The 26,308-nt window shown below is 43.3% G+C and overlaps 1 protein-coding gene across 15 annotated transcripts in view; it reads left to right on the top strand.

The window, feature by feature from the left end:
• Nucleotides 1-26,308, top strand: part of HIC2 (HIC ZBTB transcriptional repressor 2) — a 73,718-nt gene that overhangs the window by 19,278 nt on the left and 28,132 nt on the right. For 3 of the 15 annotated variants that reach the window (XM_035556616.2, XM_035556626.2, XM_035556615.2), the window contains 3 exons: nt 22-155; nt 838-971; nt 22,213-22,282. The exons of 5 other annotated variants lie outside the window; for them this stretch is intronic. The gene's annotated coding sequence lies outside the window, so the exon portion shown is untranslated. Of the gene's footprint in view, nt 1-21; nt 156-837; nt 972-2,452; nt 2,687-22,212; nt 22,283-26,308 lie in introns of all 15 variants that reach the window. 7 more of the 15 variants (XM_035556617.2, XM_035556628.2, XM_050714152.1 and 4 more) reach the window with 4 other exon arrangements.

The raw sequence follows: 26,308 nt of genomic DNA, 5'->3' as shown, positions 1-26,308 counted from the left end.
TGGTTTTACCTTGTCTGGTAGACATTGCCACTTTGTGCTTCAGCTTCTTCCTTGGATGGATGGAGAAACAACGCCTGCCTGCCTCCTGTCAGATGCTTTGAAGTCTGTAGATGAAAGATATCATATGAATGCAAAGTACTTGCCAGTTAATGTCAGTAAGTCATTTTGCTTGTACCTTGATGGAAAAACCTTTATTGTAGGCTTACAATGAATAGATTTGCATATGCACCAGCAGTTCTTTCCCTTTTACTTAAGTCTTTTGGAGAATTATATAGACTACCTCTCAGAAAGATAAAGGGAGGTTAAATAACAAGCAATAAAAGATTATTAGAGGAAATATCTTGTCATGTGATACCTTAAAGATAATACTTGTTAATGTTTTGAAAAAGAAAGAAAATAACAACTATGCACCTAGTCCACCAAGAGTTCCTGCTAAATACTATCTCCTCTTTCACGGATTATTTTCTGATGCAGAGCCAAACCTAGTTCCATCAATGCAGAGAGAAGTTCTATTATTGTACACTGATTTGATAAGATAATATAATTAGTGTCTTGGTCCATTGATGCAGACCTCTACTGTCCAAAAACAACATTAGGTTATTAAATCAATTCTCCTATTTGTTACAGTAATAAGCTAAAATAGCATTATTTAGATACCACTTGTCTAAACTTAGATAAGTCATTCAACTGTATCTGTGTTTGCTTATCCACATTCTTCTGCTGCTTTTAAAAACCAACACAAATTCAATAGGTAGGTGTAGGCTTTGGATTTCCTGGTTTTTATTATTTGGTGTAGCAAGGTCTTTGCTGTCGTCTGTTTGTATCTTGTCTGTTTAGCTCTGCCTCCCCGTGAGCAGATCGGCAGTAAGGAAACGAGGGCTCCAGTGGATAAATGCATCATCAGCTGCTTTCAAGAGTACCCATGAAGCAGGCTACAAGTGAGATAGTGCCTGGGCAGCCAATCTGAACAGGTACCTACCAGCAATTTCTGCTAACACACAGACTGGGAGACCTGGGTTTGAAGGTTAAACTGGCAGAGAGCCAAAATCAACAGATTGAAGAATATTCGGGTAGAAAGGCAGGGCTAAGTTTCCCCAGACTACAGCTGGCTTGAGGGACTTGGAAGCCCTCTGGCTCCTAGACATTCTAGGAAGAATGGGCCTTGCAAAATGCCCATTTCAAGTATAAATGCTATCCCAAAACCCCTAGTTCATAAGCTGCTACAAGTATTTATAATTCTACAGGAGATGTGCTGTCTTATTCAGAGGTTGCAGAGAATAGGTTTTGTAGGTAAATTTTGATGGGCTCTTTTTAGCTGTAGAGACACGGATTATACAGGACAGTCTGATCTAGCCTGATGTTGAGGGACTATTATGTCTAGTGAGATCTGTTTTGCTTTTTTTTTTTAAATATTGCATTCTATATTAACTTGGGCTGCAGACCACAATTTTGCTGTGGCCCCCTGTTCTGTAACACATTTATTTGCATGGGAACATCCTGCTTCTTGTATGTGTGAGGACTTCCAGGGTGAGAGCCGAACCCTGATCAGCTTTGATCCCAGTTCTGCAGTGGAACACAGAATTCTTTGAAAATGTAAAGAGCCAAGCTCTGCTGCTGTGTGCTCCCAGCGTGCTGCTGGCAGGAGAGTGCAGGGCCAGATGGAGAAGGAAGGCTATTTAACGGGCTGTGTGTTATTGGAACTTGCCATCTAACATTCCTCGCTTTCCCCAGTGTGTTCTCCCCCTTCCAGGGTGGAATGCAGTAATTGCCATACCAGAAAGAAGCCATGATCTGTCTGTCTAGTCTGGCATCCTCTCTCCAAGAGAGGCAAACACCAGATGCTTGAGGGAAAGGTACAAGAACTCCTAAAACAAACAACTAAGCAATAACTTGCCTATAGAGGAAGTTAGTGGTTGGCTTATGCCCGAAGGCGAGAGAGTTCCTAGCCTTTCCATGAGTGTTCTGTGTAGCTGGGTATTCTCCTTCACGTACAACACACTTGCAGTTAATCCTTTCTTGCTGACTCCCTGCCTGTTTGGACTGGGGACCAAGGCACACCGCAGGTCAGCTGCACTGCTGTGCACTGTGCTCCAGTGGTTCTCAGTCTTCAACTTTCTGTGGGACAGGGAAAGTGAGATGTGATGTTGTTCCTCGGTGCATCAATGACATCATTGCCTACAGAGCAGTGCTCACTCTGGGCAGCTGCCATTCACACCTCCTTTTTCTTTTCTTTCTTTTGCCAGCTTTGTTTGCTGACCTGTTTTCAATCATCTGCCATCAGTAGCCCTGCGTCTTGTGCTAAAGGCATGAACTGTGTTTGCCAGTGTGCTTTTTCGTAGGGCTCAGTTTTGCGTATCTCTGTCCTCTGTCTCAGTCCTTTTGACCTCTGTACAGCAGTCTTTGCACACTGTACGTGGCCTTATGCTGTGTCTCATCTCTTCCTGCATGCTAGGCCTGGTTAATGTAGTAGATGTCCCTGGCCTTTCAGTAGATTTTCCTGGAGAGGGTCCTGAGAGAGCATGTTCCAGGTGGTATTACCAAATGATGGGATTTACCCTGTCCACTAAAGTGGGATCGGATCTCTCTCCTACTCCTCCCTTCTAAACACAGGAGCAGGAGGGTGGCTCCACTGGTGCAGAATCAAGGCCACCAGTAAAGGACCACTGAGCCTCTACTGCAAGGCAAGGTAAGAACTAGCATCTAGTTCCCTCCCTCCTGGTGTTCTCCAGTGGCTAAATCTTTCATCACAAGCTGCAAATACAGACAGCATGTCCTGCTGCACAGGAACATTGCTGGTAACTGGTGTGAAATAGCCTCCAGCAACTGAAAGCAAGAGGGAGAGAGGCCTGCCTAGAAATGAGAAAGACCTCAAGCAATATCTTCATTCTCTGGTGCTGATGTGGAAGTCAGTATTATGCAGGACCTGTGTTCACCTCAGGGATGAGGAAGGGGAGAGTGCTTTTTTAATTATGTATTGCTAATTCTTTCCCAACCAGCCAGCCTGGGATTTCCTTGCATTCTGAGGTGATGCTTTCATCTGTCTCCTGTTAAACAATCTTTACTTGCTTGAGAAGTTGGTTTCCCCTCCTGTAGAAGGCTGCATCAGAGCCAGAGTGTTGCTTACTTAACGTTTATAATAAAAATTCTTTATCCTTTTTTTTTTTCCTTCTCCCACTCAAAAAGAGGAGCGTGTATTTCTGTGGAGGAAGATCTTTGGGGTTCGGCCTATTTAGTACCCACATTACCAGGTGCTCTCGCCTCAAGCAGTTGGTCAGTCTCCCTGTTGCTAGCTGGACTTCTGTAGTTCTTTTATATAAATATAAGAGACATTATTATATAGATGTGACTAGCAGGGAAAGAATCGTTTATCCTGGTTCTGATTTCCCCTGAGATGTCGCAGCAGTTTTAAGTAAACTGCAGTAGAAAAGTTAAGTCTCTTTTCCTAAGTGGCAGCTAGAAATTTACCATTGCTTGCCACTTCTCATCTGTGAAATAATCTTTGCTGAACACTTATGATGAAAAAATGTTGTGGCCATGCAGCTGAATTGTGGTGTTGTATGGCCATGCACAAAACTAGCTATAAAAGGTTTGGATTGCTTAGGTAAGCTGGAAACATACCAGTTGCTTACAAACAGCACAACAATGTTGCCCTAAAGCTTGAGAACTATCTGGTAGATAGGTAGATTTAGGTCATGGAAATGGTGGAAGTCAAATCTAGATGTAGGTCCATAAGCAGCCTGTTGTACAGATGTGGCTGGGGTCTGGTGTCTGTCATTTCACTGCATGAAGTAATACCATGAGTGTTTCTCATGCGCTGCTGTCTTTTCCCAGTTTTTATGATATCAATGTCCTTTTTCCTCACTTTTGCCTGCTAATGCTTTTATTCTTAACAACACATGTGCTCTGGTACATTGAAACACCAGGCAAATGTAGAGCCAGAATTCTGTTTCGTTGTTGTTTTTTGTTTATTTTTAATGCAGCTTGAGATTTGTAGATATTAATAATTAGTAAAGTCAAATTTATAATTTTAGTTGGCTTGTTTTTAAGTGTGGGTGAGAATTAACTTCAGCATGGAAGTGGGGGGACTTCCTATGCCACATTCAACTCCAGCATAACATGTAACTTCATCCTTTGTTCAGCTCATTAATCCTGCATGGGCACTCAGAATTAAAATGCTCTTAATTCAGTAAAATGAGATAAACCAAATTAAAGTTCCTTTTCAAACTGAATGAGTGTGCCTGCACAGAGATGTGGTTTAGCTCATTCACTTTAAATTTACAACTTTAGTTAATCTGAATTAAGTTTCCCAAGTCCTGTGTGTAAGACCTCTTTATTTAGAAAGAGCTGCTCTTGTGGAAAGAGGGATGGACTCAGCCCTGTCCTGAGGCATTCGGGCGTGCAGCTAGCTTTTTCAGGGAGAGTGTCTGGGCATTAGCAAATTGTCTACCACATCCTTCTCCTCCCAGAACGCCTCTGTGCCACCTCCTAATACTAAAGTTTCTGAGCCATTACTCTGAATACTTGCTCTGTTCTTATTTGCTGTGCAGCTGGAGAAACAATATTTCAGCAACTTACATTATTTAAGAACAGGGAAAGTCAAACTCATTGTAAAACCAGCCACGAACATACCCTTTGATTTGAAAGTCCTGGCTAGTGGACGCTTACTGCCCACTCCAGATACAGAGAGCAAGAAGCAAAATGTGGCATCTCTCTACAATAGTAAAGGTTTGCATTTAGATGTGAAAGCCAAACAATTAGCACAGCTATTTTTTTGGGGGTTGGACTTGAGCTCGGGGATTTGCTTCTGGGCATACATGCTTTTCTGCTTGGAAGTGATCTTGTGGCCGTGTTACACTTTTCTTATGAAAGGACAAACTGGTCACATGGGTCAAGTATGTCCATTTAGGACAAACACTGCTTAATGAAATTTGCTGCTTGCCAGATGCAAGGAGTGTTGGACCATGTGAACTCTGCCTGCAAGTTTCACTCAGTTCTGTTTATTGCACTGTTTTCCAACTCTTGCCCTAATGGGAAGTTGTTCATAGAATCCTTGCATTGTTTCATGGGTTGCTGTTTTTGCCAAAAAATCAACTGGGGAGGATCAGTTGGCTTCCTCTAAATTTTTTTCAGTTGGAATTTCCAGTACATTGATCATGGATGTTATGAATAATGGGGAGGAGATAAAAGAGCAAAAATTATTTTCTTTCACTCCAAATTTGAGCTGGAGTACAGAGGTAGGCAAACACAAGGGAGGTGGTTTTCTATGGATCAGTTGAAGAATTCACGTTCCTTCTAACTGGCAAAGTCATACCTGAAATGCTGAAGTCTCCAGAAGCCCCGAAAGCGTCATGCACTGTGCGTGTGTACTATAAATAAACTTTTAAAAACCTAATTTAAAAACACCTCTGGCAAAGCACATGCTTAACTGAAACTCAGTTGGTGGAGGTTGACTCAGGGGTGTAGGAAGGAGATGGGGAAAGAGCAAGTGGGAGGAAATAAATGGAACCTGCTGTCAGAAAAAAGCCACTTGTTTGTAATTTTTAGGCTGTCCAAGCTCTTGGCATCTCAGCTTTGGGAGATCCCTAGTGACTTTCTGGATATTTGCCCTTGGCAGGCATATGTATGTGTGAACTGAGAATTTGAGTATTAACAAAGCTGAATGAGCAGGTTTATTCAACCTACTAGAAAAGGATCAGATGTCTTGGAATTATGGTTGATTCTCTGGTTCTAGGAATCCAAATGCCTCTTGCTGACAGTTTCCAATCAATTAGACAAAATAATTTCAACAAACCCTCTTAATGAATTTTCATACATTCATCCTGCAATTTAGATATCTGCATCCCTTTATTTTAAATGGACAATACTTTTGATCTGCACAGAACCAGAGGCTGTTTGGGAAGATGGAGCTCTCTTAGGGTAAATTTCCGTGATAGTATCTGTGTAGGTATGTAATCCGCATTGCTGCTGACTCAAGGCAGGGCTGGCTTACTTGCTTGCTTGTTTTTAAAAGATGTATGAAAACATGATGCATCTTTGAGGAGGGAAAATAGGTCTTTTACACCTGAGCCTTTTCATGTCAGCCACTCAGGGGTTAAACCCATTGCCCAGTTCTGAGGAAGCCCATTCCAAGGAAGGCATTGACTGGAATAAGGTTTTGCTGCAGACACAAGCTGATGTGCTTGCAGCAAAGATTGCAGGCTTATCAGTAAAGATAAACACGCAAAGGCTTCTAAAACTGTGTGTCCCTGCCACTTGTTTGGGATCCTTTTTCAGAGACAAAGAGAAAATACAAGATCTTCTCCCAGATAGATGCTACTGCGAAGCGGGCAGCCAGCAGGCTGTAGAAACAGAGACCATGTATTACTGCGTGGTTTGGAACAGGTACAGGAGATATTAGTTTACCTGATTCAAAATAGTACTTGAGACTTTGCAGTATCATGTGGGGTTGGCTCTTCCCACTCAATCATCAGCCTTTTGCAGAGTGTCCAAATGCTGGACAATGCTGGGTTTTGTTGTCCTCACTTAGTTACTTCCCATGGCTAATTTCTGCATGCGGCTTTCTGCTGCTGAGCAATCTCCAGACTTTACTACCCATTTGTTTGCCATTTCCCACAAATACTTTGAATGTTCTTTTATTTTAATCCGGGTGCTGAGAGGGGGGGAATGGAGATAGTTTCTTTAACAGAATGGAATAAAAATGCACAGGATCTGCTATAGAATTTCTGGGCACAGAACAGATCTTGAGTTGCCTGCAAAGGCAGCCCCGATGATAATATTAGGCGTTATTATGGAGTAGCCTTATATATATTTATTTCTCCCTTTTCCTACTTGTATCACCAACACTGCAAAACAGCAGATGCAGAAATCAAGCAACTTGCCTCTTCAGGTCAAATTCAAAAAGTCTGCATTTTAAAATACAGAAATTATTCCAGATGGGTGAGGACTGGCACTTTGTTTCTCTCCAGGAAAGTCTGTGCCATTCTGAAATCTCAGCCTGGGTTCCTCTGTTTTGCCACAGAGTCTGATTGACACCTACATGTGTGTGGCCCTTTTATACAGGGGAGGACTTAAGTTTGAAAATCCGGACATTTTTGGACTGTGACAACAGTTGGTATGGTGTTTCAATTCATATTTTAGTTTTAAAAAATTAGATTGATTATTTAAAAAGAGATTGTAGCCACATTGCAAAAATCAGAGAGGTGAACAGTTTGTAAGTTTTATAATTTAAAAGCTTCTCTCAATAGAGTGATTCTTTGAATTTGAAAAGAGGGATTTGTACTATTTTAAAAAATTCTCTTCAACTTGCAATGTGATAGATAAAGCTAGTTCTGAGAATGTGAAAATGTGGGCTCCATGTGCTAAAGCTATTTGAAAAGAGGTGTGAGTGAAGGGGCCGAGGTTGGTGTGAACGTCAGACTTCCTGCCTTCTGCACTTTCTGTGTCGCAGCTGTAGCACGTTCATAGTGTGGCACTTTTTTTAAAAAGGGACTCTGAACTTACCCTGCCTTTCAGGAAAAGACTAGCTGCAGCCAGAAATTCTGGTCCATTGCAGGATGACAAGAGGAAGAGCTTTGTTACTAGCTTGTGTTTGATCTTAGCTGCTTTTTTTTTTCTGCTCTCAGTAGCATGCTAATGATACCTGTGGGAGGTGAAAAACGGGTGAATTCCTGCTAGGGTGCGGACAAGTTCGCAGTTTAGTTCTTGTCCTCTTCTTCCCCTTTGGTAAAAATTTTGGGGGCTGTCCCAGATACATAAAAAGGAACTTTTTCATAGAATAGTTTTCTGTCTTACATCTGCTGAGGACTCTGAATCAGAAAGACAGTAAGCAGTTGACTCAGTTTGTTTTGTCTCCTCTCCCCCTTTCTTATGTTTAAAATGATGAGTATTTATGGGAAATGACTGGCTTGAAAGCCTAGGACAAGTCTGAGCTGCCCATAAGCCATTCCTTTGCTACAGTTCAGGTTTGCTGTGTTTATTTTAAACTTTAAAGCTGAAATGCCAAGTGCATCCTGAATTCTCATTCTGCTTCAAATGCCAGTTGCCAGTTTTACATTTCTTATATGTGATTCTAGATGTATTACTCCACTCTTGGTATCAGAGAACCCAGCGAGGGTGGGTAAGCTGCACCCCGGTCAGAAGAACAGGGTAATGGTGAAACAGAAGGGTGCCAAATGTGGAGACAAATATGCTCCAGTTTCTGCTGCTGCCCAGGAGAGGGTCTGTAAGTCTGTGATAAGGAATGGAAAGAGACCAAAAGGGATGGGTGGGCCCCCAGAGAAGGTGATCTGGATGCCAAAGTATCTTGCTCCAGCTTTGCACAGAGCAGTGTGCAACTGCTTCAGAGGGAGGGCTAGCTGTGGTTTGTGGTTTAGGGAGTCGACACAAATAGTCTCTGGACCCTTTTTACGGGCCTGCAAAGCAGTGTTCTGCCTGGTGAAACGGAGCTTACCCTCCTTGGTGTAATCCTTTCTTGCTTAGCAGGTTCAAGGCTGTGTTCAGAGCAAGAAGTCATGGCTGTCTGTCAGAAAGGCTCCCAGCTTAAGAAGTGGGGTTTAGCATCCTATGTAGTTTATGCTATGCTAGAGTTAGATTATGCTGGACATGTCTGTAATTAAACACTTGGATTTGGGTTTCTGTTTTTAAACTACTGTTGTAAACCAGCAGTAAGTACCATGGCAGACAACCCATGAAGATGTTTCTGTGCCCAAGAACCATATGGTAGGCTAGGCTGTTTTTTTCTTCTCTCAGTAAGTGAACTGTGTAACTTTTTTTGTGGACAGAAAATACAGAACAGTGTGTTGACCTTCATTGCTGATCAAACTTCAGTTGCACCCAGATATAACTGATAGCAGGCCTTACCTGGATTTACTTTCTCTCAATGCACGTAGCTGGTCACAGGGAGGGGAAGTGAAATACTTCAGTATAATAATACATACAGCATAAATGCCTGGATGGAATAAAGAGAAACAAAGCATATCAGAGGGGAAAAAGCACTACAGATCTTTCAAATTCAATGACAGAAAATTTCAATAGTTCAAATATTTCATTTTGTACGCAAGGCTGATGCTGTACCCCGTAAAACTCATCCAGACAGGGGGAGATTGCTGCTACCTGATACTAAAATACCAGCATGCCCATTGCCCAGTACTATGCCCCTCATACCTGGCAAAGCATTGGTTATGCTAATCTCTCAGTCTGCTTCCCTTCCAATTGAGTGTTTTTCTATAGGGATGACCAGAGGGAATCTTAGTGATACTACAAAGAAGCCTGTTTGCTTAAGAGGGCATATGTATATCTTTTAACAGTTCGGTTGTGTACCTCCTTTGTGGGAGGATCCCTGATCTTATACAGAGAGGGACAAGTGCTAATTAACTTAATTCTGGGAACAGGAGGTGGTATGACCTTTTCCAAAGTGATTCTTTTGGGCTAGAGTTTATGGAGAGGTATTTGCTAGATCAGTGCCTGAATTTCCTATAGAAACACTGTTTGTTCCCTGGTGTGGCTGAGGGAAGAAATTAACCTCCTGTCCTGCTGGTTTGGGTTCACAGTTCCTTGCCTAAAGATTGTTGGCAAGATTTATCCATCTTATCTTTTAGCACTGAACACAGCAAGTAGATCCAAGTTTTTAAACTTACTTTGGCCTCCACTCACCATATGTTGTGAACATCCAGTCTTTTACTGGTACCCCAGGAGGAAATGCATTTCTGGAGCTTTTTTCTTTTTTTCTTTGTAACTATCAAGATGTTGTCTGTCCTGCACGTCTTAAAATTTTCTCCCCCTTTCACCAAAGAAGTGTTAAGGATCCTTAATGCCATCTCTTTGCTGCACCCCCTCTGAGCCGCTCAGGGACACAATTACAAATGCCTTGAGGGTGCCAATGCTGTTTGATTTTCATTCTTGCTACCAGCACTAAGCGATCAGTTCCAGTGGCCTCAGCACAGACAAAACCAGAGGCAGCTACAGCATTGCCTTAGCACTGACTGAAAAAAGCAGAAGTTACGAGACGTGGCTGAGATCAGCTGGACCGAGGGCCTTTGGTCTGAGTGCTGAGGAACTGAAACGCATCCCCCACAAAGCAGGCAAGACCCTCTGGCTCGCCACGTCCCTGGCTCACAAAGCACCTAGGAAGCCCTGGCTGCTGAGCAGTAGGCAGAAAGCTGGCCACGGGGTCTTACTACATTGAGAGAGGTAAGGAGGCAGCCGATGAGACTGAATTTTCCTCACAGAAAGAAAGATCTTTGGTTCCTGCCCCCTGTTGTCTTCTAATGTTTCAAAAAAAAAACAACAAAAAAGCAACTCTTCCTCATTCCCCACCACCACCCCCACAACCAAAAAAACACCCACAGGTTTGCTGGACCCTAAGAGAAACAAACGTAAGTACCTCTTTGGAAAACACTCCTGAGGCCTGCGGCCATCCGGCATTCCTGAGGAGGCTGTGAGCCTCCCGAGCCTCCCAGCGCCCGCCGGGCAGGGCAGCGCGTCCCGGGGGCTCCGGGGCTGCCCCCGTCACTGCGCCAGCAAACCCACTTAGCGCCGTGATTAAAGGCTCCGACCTCTCCTAAGTCTTTGGGCCACTCATGCTCGGGAGATGACAGCTTAGTTTTCTGCCACAGTCGTTCGAAGGTCTGTCCCATGCCTGAAGTGTGAGGGACTCGTCCATATCCTACTAACACCGCGAAGCAGATGCTGTGTCCTCATCTCACGTCTTGCCATGGCATGGCCACTACAGCACGAAGTCATTTGGTAACGCAACTGGGTAGGGGGGATTTACTTTGATCAGAATGAGGTGATCTATTTCCCAGTTGGTTTGACCCTATTTACAGAGATCTATTGGTAGGTGTATGTAGAATAAAGATCTACATGAGTGGAAATGTGCCCTGCTAATATTAAAAGGTACACGGTGGAATTTTGCCTAAGGATAAGATGTAATTTTAATTGAAAGCTGCTGTAACTTGATAGGGAATATCCACAACAGTCTTGAGGATCTACTTTAAAAAATAGTTAAACACAGAGCCAACTCCCATCACTCTGTCTCAGAGCTATGTGCCCTCTTTGATCCATCCATGGTGCTTACGATTCCTCAGAGACACGCACACTGCCAGTAGTCAGAGCTCATTAATATTTATATGATTCCTCCCATCTTAAGATGTGCGCTTTGCGATTATTAATTAAAACAATTTCACCAAACCCTAGAATTTAGCTCCATTTTTATAGCTTACAGAACTGAGACCCAGAAAGTTTGTGTGTCCTTGCATGAAGACAGAATGAGATCAGGAATGAGGAAGCTCTCAAGCACGGACTCCTATTAGGCTGCATTTATTTATCTTTCCTTCTCCAATAATTGAGAAGGCAGCACAGGTCTCCTCTGGCACTAAGACGCGCTATGTGTCTGTATAACCTGGGCAGTGCTGAGAGGGTGAGTGAAGGGAATCTACTCTTTTATTTTGGTTCTTCACACAGCATTTGGTTGCTTTTTAAAAACCTCTTTAAGAACACAACCTGGGAATGACTTGCCAGCCTTGCAGAAAAGTGAATGCGTTAAACCTTTCCCCAGCACGCTGTGTTTTAGTTCCAGGGTAGGAGCAGACAGAAGGGATGGTGGGTTATAATCCAAGCCAGACGTGGGCTCTCTCCTCGCCGTCCTTCCTGGTGCATATGGAATGAAGGAGCTGGGCTGAGCGTGAGACTGATAACGGAAGGGAGGGAGGGCTTGCCACGCGATTAGACCAGTTCACTGTAAACACCTAGGTTGCACAAGTAGCTCAAACTTTGATCTTTTTTGTTGTGGAAAAGAAATCTGAGACCGTGAAACCTGCCTTCAGTCACAAACAAGGAGGTGGACATTACTCAGACCCAACTTTGGAAATGTAAATACAAGTAAATGTGATCAAAATGGGAAAAGCACTATTTTTTTCCCTATCCTTGTCTCCCTGGCATAGTCTACTTTCAGCAGGGGCTCCTACTCTGACTTGTCTAGCTCTGTTTGTGAATGCAGGCCCCAGTCCCACACCTGAAACGCCCAAATCCAAATGCTCCCAAATACTGTCTGGGATAAGGTTTAAGCCACAGGTGCAATTAAGCTTTTAAGTGGTAAGCCTATTTGGTTAGGGGCACACCTAGAGCCTACAACAAGCTGAGAGAAAAACGATCAGTCTTTCAAACTGACAGGCGGTTCCCGAAATACTGCTGGAAGGGTTAAGAAGAAGCTACAACATTCGTAATTCTCCTGGTATTTATTGTAACGAGTCTCTGAACAAGTTCTCTGTGGATGCATCTGGCTGCCCTAGTGAGGTGGGACTTGCTTTTAATTACAAATCTGGTAGTGGATTGTCAAAATGATGGTGTTGCTAAGGCCCTGGGCACACTTTTCTTCACCCTCTCTTCTTTCCCCCCCACCCCCTCCTTCCCAAATCTGCCTGAGCAAACACTGGAGCAAAAGGAGAAGTTTCACAAGAGTGTAGGCTGTTAGCCTGTGGCCTCTTTTGCTATTGGCATTTGGAGTTCTGATTAGATTTTTAGAGGAAAAATGTCATAGCAGGTTGAACAGTAAGATACTGACGAATATTTTAGACACACATATTCAGAGACATTCAATGAGCATATGAAAAATTCTGGGTGTTAACACTCGGGCTGATCCTCACCGTTCTGATTTCTTTGCACCATGTCATAGCGCTGCCCTTACGACCACTAAGACAACATCAGAGACCTTTGCTTTGCATAGCCTTGAGTTCTTGGGCAAGGATTGAAGCGTGGAACATCAGGACGTGTTAGCGAACACGTCCTAATTAGCCTCTGCCTTGGCTACCACAAGCTTAAAGGCTGTGAGCCTTGCCTCCATGATGCCTCTCGAGCATGTTCTATAATATAGCATTTTATCCGAGTCTAGACAAAGTCTTAAGGGTTACATTGTCTAGTCAACTAATCACTCCTTTTAGTGGGAAAACTGCTTTCCTTCAGGATTGTTTCTGTGCCTGCTTTTTCCCCATTGCTGTCTCTTTTCTCCTCCTTCCCTCTGCATACCTTCCCTGCAGCAACTCCAGTTCCATCTGCTGTAATGTAAGCGTTAACTGTTTAATTGCTGATTAGGGAAATCTCATCACGTGGCCTTTGGAACGACACTGGAGTGGGAAGAGAGGGGTTGGGGACAGAGGAAGGAGACGTGTGAGTTCCCACTTCTCTCTCACAGGCTGACCTGCGAGGGCATTAGTCATTTTTGACACACGAGGGTGTTTAACGTCTCCTCGATCTGATGGGTAGAACTGGTGAATGGGATTTGGATGTAACTGAGTCCTCGTCATCTTTTGCTGCTGAACTTGCTATTTGACCTTGAGAGAGTTAGGCCTGGCCTTTCATCCCTTAAGTGGATAAAGGGCAAGTACTGCAGCTTCGTTCTTGGATTCTTGAATGCAGAAGACATACTCATGCAAAGGACTAGTGCTTTTCCTGTATAATAAAATGCTGTGTTTTCTCCATTTTTTTTTCATGGTTTTGCATCAAGTTGCAGAGAGTGAGATGATAAGCTGGAGGAGATCTGCAGTTCTCAAAACAGTGAAAGCCCTTTTAGCTCTATGTTCCCAAGCAACCATATGGGGGGCTTTTACCCAACTAACTTACTTCATTGTGCGATGTGCATTCAGCTGGTGTGCCCCTTCTCTCCCTCTGGCACCAGCTATTCTAAGCATTCTCATGTTATCAGCATTTTGGCGCCTCTTGCACTTGCAGCACCTAGTTGCCACAGCAGCTGTGGCGTGCAGAATAATACTTGAGAAAATTTGGCAGACTCCTGGGGGACTGTGGGCGACAGAGGAGAGGTGTGCAGGTGGACTCTGCTACCCACGTAGTCAGTCTCTGCTCTGAAAACTTTTTGTGACTAGATGTAACAGCCAGTTTCTCATGTGGTTTTGCAGGACTGTAGGAATTGCTTGGAGATATGAATTGGACCTTTTCATTTCTGTCATGAAAGGACTGAAATATTTTGATAATTGGCAAACTAATGAATTTGCCATTATAGCAGACAAGAAAGTGGTATTTTTAGCAATTAGCAAAGAAAAGCATTTTAGTCAAACTGAAACTATCTTCTCATTTGTATGGGGATTTTATTGCTAGCAGATGTTTAATTTCCGTAAGCAATTAATATTTTGGAAAGCTGAAAAATTATTTATACACATGTAGAAAAAAACTTGTATTTCACTTCAGTCAGAGAGTAAGCACTCACACAGTGCAAGCTCAAACACCCCACAAAGACCAGAACTGGCATTCTTCATACTTTCAAGGAGCAGATGGGTCTACATATAGGAGAGCACAAAGGAGAGAGTAAGTGTATATATGGCAGGGAATGGAAATTAAGGAAAATATACCTTTGAGGAGAGGGACAATAAAATGCCAATATACTTATCATGCTGTCTGCCTTCATCACAAAAAAATCCCCTCGTCTTTTTCCCCATTCCCACCCCAAAAGAAGTCCAAATCCATTTAGAAAACACCCTTACAGATCACATGGCAGCTGGCAGAGGCTGCCTGCCCTTCTGCTGAAGACAGCTTAAACTCCTGAAACAAAGCAAACTGGGCTGAAATTCTAGGCATTAAAAACCCAAAGCAGCTGCCTCCCTGACATCCTGGGTCGGACTCTCATTTCAGTTTCGCTTCTGCTAGATCTTAGGTAATATCATTGCTACGGTGTAACTGAAATCAGGGTCTGCTCATCCTGACATTGGTCACCCGTTGGTAATCCATTTGTTATCTCTGCTGCATTTGTGGGAGCACACCCACCAGCTTCCTGTAGGCTGCAGTAATTTATTTGGCCTATTTTACGTCTGATGGTCACTTGAAACTGTACCTCTTGCCTGTCAGCAGCTGTAGTTGTTTTGCTAAGTGACTATCTAAAGTGAGACTTCCTTGTGCAAATGTATATTTTAGACACTGTCACCAGAAATCCAGTGGTCCTCTTCTGTCCCGACCCCTCCCGTCCCCTTCAGCTGTTTAAATTTCAGGACACATGGCTTACACGAACGTATGCTTGGGGTTTGCAAAACGGCTTGGATGACAGGAGAAATCGGATCACACAATGCACGTTCAGAGCCCAGCCACCAATTGGTACAGCAGGAGCCTGCAACTCCCTAACGCTCGTTATTGTCTCAGCGTAACATCTAGCAGTGTGCCTTTCTCACGTCCCCCCCTTAAAAATGGTAACGCAACTGAAAGGAGCAGGCAGAGGAATGTCACCACCTCCCTCTGAGTGGCTGGGCTGTCAGCCTGCGCTCTCTGTGGTACCCCCAAGGGCTGTGGGTATCGGGGTGGGGAAGGGCCTGCACACCTCATTGTGCCTTCTTGCTTACGCTGGAGAATCTCCAGCTTATCCTGCCAGTGCAGTGACTGCATGTGGAGGAGGGGGAGAGGTTGTGTTGCAACCTCTGAGAAAATTAGTTGTCTCTATTTTATCTTTTGCAGCTGCAGCACTTTTTTTTCCCCTCATCACCCGCCCGCCCCCCATGCGAGTGGTATGTCTGAACCATATCCTTCAAAACCAGTTTTCTAAGCAGATTAGATGGGTAGCAGAGACAGCTATGCAATCAGGCAAAAATGTGCACTCAAGCCTCCACTTTTTGCAGTGGCCGGAGCAGTAAGTGTCTACCACCTGGATTTTTTTCCTTATTCTCTCCCTTTCCTGTTATTCCAGTGCTGCACTATGTTACTGTTGCAGGCTAAAGCAAAATGCTCATTCGGGATCTTAATTATATCACAAATAGGGAGAGGAAGGAAGCTGGGTTCCATGCCGATGTTCATTAACGTGCAATTAAAGCACACTCCCTGGCTGGCATGCTGCACCATGCAAAGTGACATTTGCTCCCTGTGACTGCGTTGAGGGGTAAGCTGGGGATTACCTCGGGTCTTCCAACACCAGCTCGCCCCTGACTGGTCTGGAAAACCAGCGTCTAAGTTTACTGCCCCTCTGAATTCATTCTGCTCTCGTGGACTGCAGCTGCAAGTGAATTTGGTTTCTTGCTGCCCCGTATCTTTCAGTGCTCCCTGTCGGCCTCGTTGCATGCTAGGAATCTGACAATAATGGTCTTCACCTGCTTGGAGATATCATGAGAACTCTTAAGCATTGGTATTGGTTTCACGTCTGGTCTCTTACAGGACAACGAGCTGAATTTAGGGCTAAGCTCTTCAGACAAGTTTGGAAACCTTGCAGCTTGTTCGGTGTGGGTGGAAAATGGGGATAGGTTAGTGGGCTGAGTGGCAGACCTGAGGAAAAGAGTTGAGTAAGCTTTGGCTTTCTTCCATGAGAGGAAACAGAGCAAAGTGTCCCAGGAGCCATTTTTTGCTTCTCTGGAGGACAGGAAGGAACCCAGAGCAAAGTGATCCAGAAATGGTTTTCACTGCGAGTCTGGAGGAACACAGTGCTTAAGAGAAGGAGGGAGAGAACACAAAATATTAAACCAGAGAAGTTTGGGATTCAAGTTTGGGGGAAGAAGAGGGAAGAGAAAATAAACCCTTTATTTCCCCTATAAGGCACAGGAAAGACAGAAAAGAAAAACTAACTTGAAGACTTTAGTATGCTTTATGAGGTAAGAAAGAAAAGACCAGAAGCCCAGACAAATGAAGTTGTATTTGAAATATTGATAGAAAAATGAGCTTTAACGTGTTGGCACAATGCACTTGTTTATCTTCTGCTGATTCCCCAAAAGTGAAGAATTAATTTGAGAAGACGTAGAAATTACACACAGAAGGAAGATCCAATCTTACTGGCAGAAAGGGGGTGAAAAAGTGGGTGGAAAGCTGGTTGGATGTGTCAGCCACAAAAGCAGTGAGATACGATCATAAAGAATTCAGGTTTTAAAACACAAGGAAATCATACAGAGATACCTTTCTCACTGACTCAAAAGCAGCGTCTTTGGGTGCACAGCACTGCCAAATGCACCCTTGTTACAGGGGCAATTTTCAGTAAGTTCCCACCAAAGCCATGCGCCATCTGTTTGTATTGCTCAGAGAAAAGGTTCGTCTCCTTATTCCCTTTCTATTAGATGTGACAGATTAATGTCTTTGAGGGCAGATCACTGTTAGGCTAAATCTTTCTCTGGTTATGATTCCTTATAACTATAAAACAGTCACAAGGTTATAGGGTTTAAAAAGAGAGGTTTATTACAGTTTCCAACACTAAAACTACAGGCTAAGTGTCTCTCTCTCTCTTTTTTTTTTTTAAAGTAAATCAAAACCATGCATCCACATGCACTCTCTCTACCTCCTCTCAGATACACAGAACTAGGGGTAAAAACACACTTTGCAAGACAACCATTACAGATTCTGCAGGAAAAGTGCTAAATTAACTTTCTGTGAACGTGCACTAAACCTCCTTGAATCTTCTTGCCTTGTTTTAAGAACAGTTTGGTGAGCACGAGCTGGTGGCACCCCTTAGGTTTGCGGCAGATATCAAAGCCTTCAGCAGCTCCACCAGCACTCGCCTCTTCCTAACCAATGCAAAAGCCACGGCCATGCCTTGGCTGGAAGCGAGATTCAGACATCTGTTGCAAAACCTCAACCTCCATCCTTGTCAGACCCTCTCTAAACCAGACATTATACTTGGTCAATTAACTCAATCCTACAGTCCTTGGGTCACACCAGGAGCTGTGTAGGAGGCGGAGGGGTGCTGGTGTTGCTGCGATTTAAGTTCTCTGCTGGGGAAATTTCTGTAAGAGTGAGCTTCGTTCATGGGATTGCTTTTAAGACAGCGCGTTCGAGTGCCCGAACGAAGGTGCTGCTGTGGTTGGTCTGAGCCTGATCTGAGTTTTCCTTTGGAGTGGCTTTTTCAGGGAAAAATAGTTTCTTTGAATTAGAAACTGTTTTTTTTCCTCTTAGAAAAGCCCAATTCTAGACTTCTGTTCACCTGTAAAACTAATAAGCTTGCTCTTTACCAGAAATATTACATTGACGGGTCTATGCTATGTGACAGGTCTATGCTATGCACAGGTGCTCAGAGAGCAGCACTCTGATGTACCTGTCCTCCTCTGGACTCTAAGGGCCCTGGATTTCCCGTACAGCTCTCCCTGAGACCACACTGTGCCATGGGGCACCTCTGTGCTATGGGATTTGCCTTCCAGCCAGGGAGACAGACCCAGAAGCCACTGTGAGAATAAAAGCAGTTCAACATTGTACTGACTCAAAGCAAAATTTCTTGGGTCAGGTCACCAAAACAAAATGAACCAACCTTGGTTTCAGAAATGTCAAAATATTCCATTTCAAATAAGACAAAATGCACTGATGTTCATGAATAGGTTTCTCTTCTTTTTTTTTTCTTTTTTTTTTTACTTGTGAATTTCCATCTACGAAGAGTCTCTAATTTCAGTTTTTCTCCCTAATTTGGGATGAGAGCAAATGTTGAAATACTGGAATTTCTTCCTTCCTGGGGAGGAGGCAGCTGATGAATATGAGCAGCCAGTTTGAGGGTTAGGACCGCTGACTGTGAAGACTTGCACATTGGAGCGGTGAAGGTGATGGTGGGGCAGATACAGAGAGGTGATGGAGGGGAGCGGGCAGGCAGAAGGCAGGCAGTAAGAGACAGGAATGAGAAGCAGCAATGAGGGCAATAACAGAAGAGAAAGGAGAGAGCGGAAATTTCTATGCAGGTCCCTGGGCCCTAGGAGCTGCTGCATTTTTGTACTGTTGTGCTGCTGGCCATGCCTAGCACAGCATCTTCTGTTTTGCTGGGTGACCAGCAGAAATGAAAGCTGGTGCTGCACCAAGGGCTCCATCAGAGAGAGCTTGAGGCTTATCTGAGAGAGGGCAGAGTGGGGTGAGGTGGAGACCTGAGGTTCACCCCAGCGCACAACCAGGCTGTGCTGTGCAGTTTCACTTCTGCTCACTGCGCGGTTGAGCTCTACCACGTTAATCGAACAGGGGTGAAAGCAGGGCTAGAAGTTGAACATTTCTCACGGCACGGAAGCCCTCGCAAGCTAGAGAATCTCTGTGCCACTAATTTTTTTATTTTATTTTTCCAAATAGGAAGAACAGGAATATTCCTCTGTGGTGTGACTGGGAAGAAGCACTAGTTACTGTTCCTAACACACTGCACAGTGTTTACAGTGTTTAGTATGCTAATGCTTTTATTATTTAACAAGTTTCTTAACTTTTTTTTTTTTAAAGTATACCAAATTGATACACTCCATCCATCAGCAATGCCCTCCAGGAATGAGTAGTTAATTAGAGAGCAGGACTTGTGAAAAGAGAAACCTGGGTTATGCACAGAACAGGTTTCTCCAGTATTTATTGCCTACATTACTGGCCAAGCTTCCTTGTAAGTAATAGTCAAATAATCGGCCTGGGTCCTTTTGTGAATGGCTTGAGTCTGTGTGGTCTTCCTTTGTTAGAACAGCTCATGGGTTCTGAAAGCTCCTGCACCCCCTGTTCTGAACAGCAGAGCCTGGTGGCACCAGCTGCTTCTGCCTGGAACAAACATTTGCATGTGACATTAAAAAAAAAAAAAGAGCCACTTTAAAAAATGTATTTGCTTTTCCTTATCCCCTCATTTTTCAGCCCTCCTTAGAACTCTGGAAATATTTAAAAGATGAATATATTTAGCTTTTGCTACAAGCATCTTTTAAACAAGTAAAGCTTGAAGAGGAAAGAGAAATCTTTCCTTCAGAAATAAAGCAGCAGCCAGTGTTTGGAAATATTTTAACAATAGACCATATGGGAGTCCCAAACTATTAAGCTTTATTATTCAGAAGGCGGAAAATGTGGTTTGATATTCAATTGATATACAGCATAAATGAGAGCCACAAACTCGGCTCCCTTGAGCTGGGATTCAGATGTTCTCTTGAATATAATAACTAACGCTTTGGCCTAGTTCCACAGAATGCATCCAGCCTGCTGATCACAAGCCAAGAAACTGTAAGCTTTTTTTTTTCCTTCCCCTCTCTTCTCCAAAGTACTTTCCTCTCCTGCCAGTGTGAGCTTTTGGCCTGAATATAAATCTCCTGATATTAGATGTGTATAGAAAATGGGGAGGATGCTAGTAGCGCACAGCAGTGGAGCTGTGTGTGTGTGCATGTGTGTTTGTTTTTCCTCTGCTTTAATGATAATAAGGTTTTCCCTCTGTGATATACTGTCAGGGGATTATGTCGGTCATCCTAGGTGGGAGCTTCTTTGTTCCTGTTTCACTGTTTGTTTCTTATTGCCGTGGGAGCAGGTGAACATCTTTTGGGGTTACTGTGAAGTAGTGCCAGAGACCATGAGAGTGTGGAATTTGTTGGATAGAGAGACTGGAAGTGGTTTCAGTTTCTTTCTTTTTTTTTTTTTTTTCCTGATCTGACTTGCATATATTTATAATTGCCCTTTCCCATTAGTATCACGTCTCTCTTAAATTTCTGTCCTATAGGGAAAAGAGACCATAGAAGTTGCTTATAAAATAATACATATGTGGACTAAGATTGCCTGTGTGCAAAAGGAGACTGAAAGTTACACAGATACTGCGACCAAGTAATTGCAGGCTGGGTCACCTGCTATTTTTTGACATAGGATCCCTGATTCACTCAGTGTACGGGATGGACCAGCTCTGTCAGTGTGGATGTGGGAGGTGTGGGATGAACAAGGAATTGCAGGGATATAAAAAAATGGTCTTGTGGATCTGGCAGTTGAACGCTGCCCTGAAATACTGAGTGCTCTGCCTGTCTTTGTCAGAGAGTTCCTTGAGATGCCAGTGTTGTCCTTGCAAATGGCTCAACTCTGGCCACTGATACCTTCTGCCTGGGCACGGGCCTCTGGCATAGGAAATTGTGCAGAGGGTCAAAGTGGGAAGTGCTGTTTATCCCTGGAGTTGGTGCGTAAAGTGACAACAGCATGATAGTGGACCCAAGAGCAGGGACTTCTCCTTGGGCAATGAGGCAGGAAAGCTTCCTCCTGAGGCCACAGTTCCCAGGAGAGGTGCAACTGTGCAGGGGCCCCGCTTACAGAACAATACCTAGCACCACCTGAAGAACTGGCTGTGGTGCTTGACAGCTGGGCAAACCAAATCATACCCTAACAGCCTAGATGCAGCCTTAACAGAGTATGTTCTGTTTCTGTCCCTTCCCTGTACATGTAATGGTTTTGAATATGTTTCAAGTGGTAGATGTTCTCAGAATTTCGTGCTGTAGGACTTCATGAGTATCTCTGAGCGACACTCCACCCAATTTTGTAGCTGTTGTCCTTGCTATGTTGGGTCCTCTCTTTTCCAGCCTCTCAGAATCTGTTATCAAGCAAAGAGTTCTCTATGGATCTGCGATTTCCCCTGAGTTGGCTGGAAGGCTCCAGCATTAAGCTATTTGGCACTTTTCTCTATAAATGTGATGAGCCCAAGGAAAAGTCTTTCACTTTACGTTTAAGTCCAGGAATGCCTGTAATACAGAACACTAGAGAGAATATAAATTATGCAGTCTGAATGTGAAGTTCAGTTTTGGCTTCTGTCTTTCTTCCATTTCTCTTCTCAGTTGTTCGTGATAGCTGAAATTTTCCATGTTTTTGTCTCAACCCACACACAAATTTTTTCCTTTGGGGAAAACTGGAGCAAAATCAATTTTAGTGCAATTCTTCAAGCCTCTTTGACTTGCACCTACATCTGTTTGGTGTGGGGGAGTGGAATTTTATCATAAAACGTTTGATTTATTTAATGTATTCAATAAGCATCCAAGATGTGCCAGGTACTTTCTCAGCCTTTTTTGGATGAGAAATCTTGCAAGCTAAGAACTTAATAAACAAAGAAGCTAACCAGAACTCAAAATTTCCCTGCTGTTAAAGTGTCCATATATCTAAGGAATAAACCAAGTTTGAACAAAGCAGACCCAAAGACTTCTAAGTTAGAAAATGTCACATGCAGTACTGATGAGACCTAACATTATAGGAACAACTATTTTTTAAACCTATTTCTTGATCCTGTAAGCTGCCCAAGTTACAACAAAGTCAGCTGAGATGGGTCCACACAGCAGCTCTACTCTCATTGCAACTAGGAGTCTGTTTTTATTGACAAGCCCATCACAATGACTGTATGATAATGTACTACCTAAGGGCACATTTACACAGGGTCACTGATTCAGACCAAGGTAAGTTACAAATCTGAGCAGAAGAGCTGTTCCCAGTTAACTTCATCCTAATGAAGAGGTGATTGGGAATAAGGAATAGCTGTTCTGGAATAATCCCTTTTTAAGACAAACCCTTACTCTTTCTATAATTGTATTCTAGGAAGCTATTCTGTACTGAATCAGCATGGGATAGAGTGCCTAGAAGACGTTCAGACCAAGCACAGCTAGCGGTGAGTGGGGCAATATGCGCTGGGATGCCCTATTGCAACTATTACGAGTGAGCAGAAGAATAGCAAAATGGGTTGCCTGTGCATCTTTCTAGACGGCAACTGAGTATTGTAACAAAATCACTGTGCAAAGGCCTCTCACTTAGCAGGGATAAATATTAGCTACCTGTCACTGTCTCAGCATTAACCCCACGTTATGGACAGAAAACATGTTTCAGCTCGTAACTGATCACAACTGCATTAAACTTTGGGGTGTGGAAAGGACTTGTATGCTTTTTTCCTTGTGTATATTTACAGTTTTATGTGGGGAGCAATCAATTTATCAAACCTGTCTGATTATTCAATAGTGGGGAAAGACAGTTGTTCAGAAGAAAACTATTGTTTCTAAGAGGGACAGAAAATAATATTAGATTTAAAAAATGCAGTTTTTTTAAGGAGAACCTATACCAACAAACTAATTGAAAAAAAAAAAAAAAAAAAACAAGAAAAAAAACACAATAACTTATAATGCCAAAGAAAATTTTCTTTTAACACAAAATTTTGTGCTTGACCTTGCTAAGGAGGATGAGCTGGAATAGAGATGGTGCTCTTGTACTTTAATGCATTGTAGTTGTGATATAGTTGCTGTTAATTCATAATTCTCTTTTGGACTTCTGGAATTTGTCCCTTCCCATAAAATGGAAGGTGGCAGGCTGGAGTGGAGAAGCTCCAACTGCAGCCCTTTGGATGGTAATCCACCCTGACTTTCTTAAGCCTCCTACTTAAACCATTATCTTAATGAATCACCACTGCTGCTATCTTCAGTGCTGCACAGGAACATGCAAATTTTAAACAGCCTGGGGGGAAGACCTTTTTGTCTGTAAAGTGCTCTGATACTTGCATTTAGATGTTGCCATGATAGGTACCTTGGATACTACTTTCTGCCTAACTCCATGGATAGATCATGGGCTCTGTGTGTCACCAGTGCATGCTGCTAGGCGGCTCTCAGGGCTTGCCTCTGAGAGGAGATGGATGGGATTCTGCCACTGACTGTAAGAAGCAGCTTTAGCTCTGGCAGATGAAGCCAGATCGCTGTGCAGGTTTGTCATTTATTTAACTGCCCGTTGGCTATCCTTTTGTTTAGTTGCAAGATGATGAATAGTTAAGGGACTGGGGATGGGGGTCCTTCATCAGCTCTGCAGCTGCCATTGTAACTTTGAGGCAAGTTTCTCCACCTCTGTACTCAACTTTTTTTCCCAGCACAAATAAATATGCCATGCAAATGTTCATATACCAACTAAATTTTCTCCCAGATAGATGAAGGAGGGAAGGAAATTTGATACAGCAGGAAAATTACCAGCTTGCAAGAAAATCTTAAGAACATTTCTTTGAAGAAAAACTGAGCATAGCAAAGCCACTGCAAAATATCTCCAAGACTTTCATCGTTGTGTTGTCCAAATGTTTTACTTGAAGAGTCAGCTTGGCTAGGCATTGAGCTTTCCCTCTGCCAGCTCCTCTAGATGACCACTTGAGAAATGCTTACTTGTAGACAATGGGTATGGAAAGGGAGCAAAATGTACAGCTGCTTCAGATGGCAAATCCTTATGGCTATTTTCAATATACATTGAAAGACTTGATTTGTTTATCCATGAAACTAAGAACAGGGGAAGCCATTTTTTGCAAATGTCCTGGATGGTAAGAAGCATTCATCTCAAATTGCAAACTAAATTCACCCATGGTCCTCTTTTTGTGGCTTAGAAGAGCCCATTCCCTTCCAGCAGTAATAGTTCTGCTTCTGGAACAATGACACCAGGTGAACAGAGATTCTAGAGTCTTTACTGGAAGAGGACCCTATTAACAGAACTCACATGCATTTTCTGCAATAACATGATGAATTGTCAAGTCCTGCTGGGAGAGTCACACCCACAAGAGGCCAGAACATCTATCTCCAGGAGGGCATCCTCATTCTTCTCAGCCAAATCTTCTCCAAAACCAGTTGAGCTGGAACTAGATGTTTTTCAGCTATGAAGAAATGTGTTTTCTTGGCTCATGCTAAAGCTAAATAACATGTCCTTAATCAGTTACCAAAGAATGGGGATGTGAGCAAACTGCACATAGTGACTTTTGCAGATGAAAGCCTGGACAGAAGTCCAAGATGAGGCAGGAGATGTTTCCTTACCTGTTTGTGCACACCTTCCTAGATAGCAGCAAGTAACTAGTCCTGTGACTCAAACTTCGGAAAATCCCTACAAAGAGTAGAAAGTTCAGAAAAAATACCAGAAGTGATGTGTGTGTCTGCGTGTGTATAAACACATGTATGTCTTTCAAAAGAGAGAGAACTGAGGTGACTAACATTTGAGCCCGAGTGCGAAACTTAAATGCAACTTTATCTCATTCCAGCCTTGGAAAGCAATGGTGATGGGTGTGGGCTGGTCTCTGGCTGACTTTCTGAATTGCGTCTGTCAGAGATCCAGCAAGGGATTTGCTGGAATTTCTCATCCCATTGAGTAAAAGTGATGCTCTGTCCCACATTAGTTTCCTTCAGAAGCAGAAGGAAAGGGACTCTTTTCCCCAGTACTTAACACGCCCAATGTTATTTTTGCAGGCACTGTATGCAAAACATTCAGAAAATGAGATACCCAGAAGGAAAGTTTAGATCTCAATTTATTCAACTGGCTGACAATACTCACCTAGCTTCCGCATGCTATCTGACGCTTCTGGGCACTAGCAGAATTCTGTCCATGTGCAAAGGTTGTCATTTCAACCATTTACTCATTCAGATTGAGAGGTTTCTAACTATGGAAGTAAAGTGTATTTCTGCTATTATTTTGTTAAAGTGTCTTGAGCTATCTTTGTTAACTGCATGTTCACAGCAGTCTGTGTTTGCTCAAATTACCTGCTCAGTTTTCTGATCAGCTATGCTGAGATACAGTGTTCCTGCTCGTAACTTTGTTTTGTGTTACCTTTCTCATGGTCCATTACAATGCTTCCCAGAAATTCTGAAGCTGGGGTCATACGAACTGTTCTGATGTTTCTCCCAGCATTCACAAATTTGGCAGGATTTGAGCTGCTACTAAGAAGCATGGAGAAATCGCAGCTGAGCACGGTAACTGACAGAGCTGTCGTGAACAAGTGATGCATGTGGCATTACACGAGATTTTGATCTGCAAGCATATCTATCATTAATTTTAAGGGCTTTAGGAACCATGTAGAAGAGAGGGGAGATAAGCCAAGCAATTAAATGGAGCAGCTATATTTGGTGAAGCATGCCTCTTGGGATTAGCGGCGACTCATGAGGCAGTGTAGTGAGCTGTGTGCATTATGGTGCCAAGTCCAACTGATCCTTGCAGGACACTAATTGATATCGGAACACCTGGGAAACTTCTTAAAACTGGAGCATTTGCTGGGATGAGCTTATGGAAGTTTCCTGGGTTGGTCAGTATAGATTTTAGTGTACCCATGCTTCTTCCTGCCTGCCGGGGAGAACCACGTACTTTCTGCTTCTCTGGCTTGTGGGACTTCCTCCTGGGTGTGCAGGTGAAAGAAGAAACTGTGAGCTTTGAGGATCTGCAAACTGACATGCTTGTGGGAAAAGGGGAGAGCGGCAGGGATTTGAAAGCTGTGAGTTTCATAAGAGACGAGTCATACTGGAAGAAATGGCTCTTTCTTGGGAGCAAGGAAACGAACAGAGGAGTGGGAGATGGAAGAGAAGGGACCGCAGGTACCGCTCTGACCAGCGTGAGGGTGTTTGTGGCTTGTGCTGCTGCTGTGCTTTGACTCAGAGCACACTGCTCTGCTCCAGCTCTAAGCCCGGGGTAGCTGCAGTACCGAGCACTCTGCAGGCCAGGAAATGGGGGAGGGAGGGAGTGTCATTTTGGTGTTTTAGTAGATATTTGACAGTACGGGAGGAACTTACATTGTGAGCTAAGTATACATCGATGAAACAACCTGCAAATTTGCACCAAAGGTGAGCTTAAATTAGGAAGAAAAAAAAATAAGTTTTAGCATTTTTTGTTACTATTTGTTTTTAAGCAAGGTAAAGAAGGCAAG

Source organism: Cygnus atratus, chromosome 17 (genome assembly GCF_013377495.2).
Source record: "Cygnus atratus isolate AKBS03 ecotype Queensland, Australia chromosome 17, CAtr_DNAZoo_HiC_assembly, whole genome shotgun sequence".
In the NCBI taxonomy this organism is placed as follows: Eukaryota; Metazoa; Chordata; class Aves; order Anseriformes; family Anatidae; genus Cygnus; species Cygnus atratus.
This window is presented reverse-complemented; position numbering and strand designations above follow the sequence as displayed.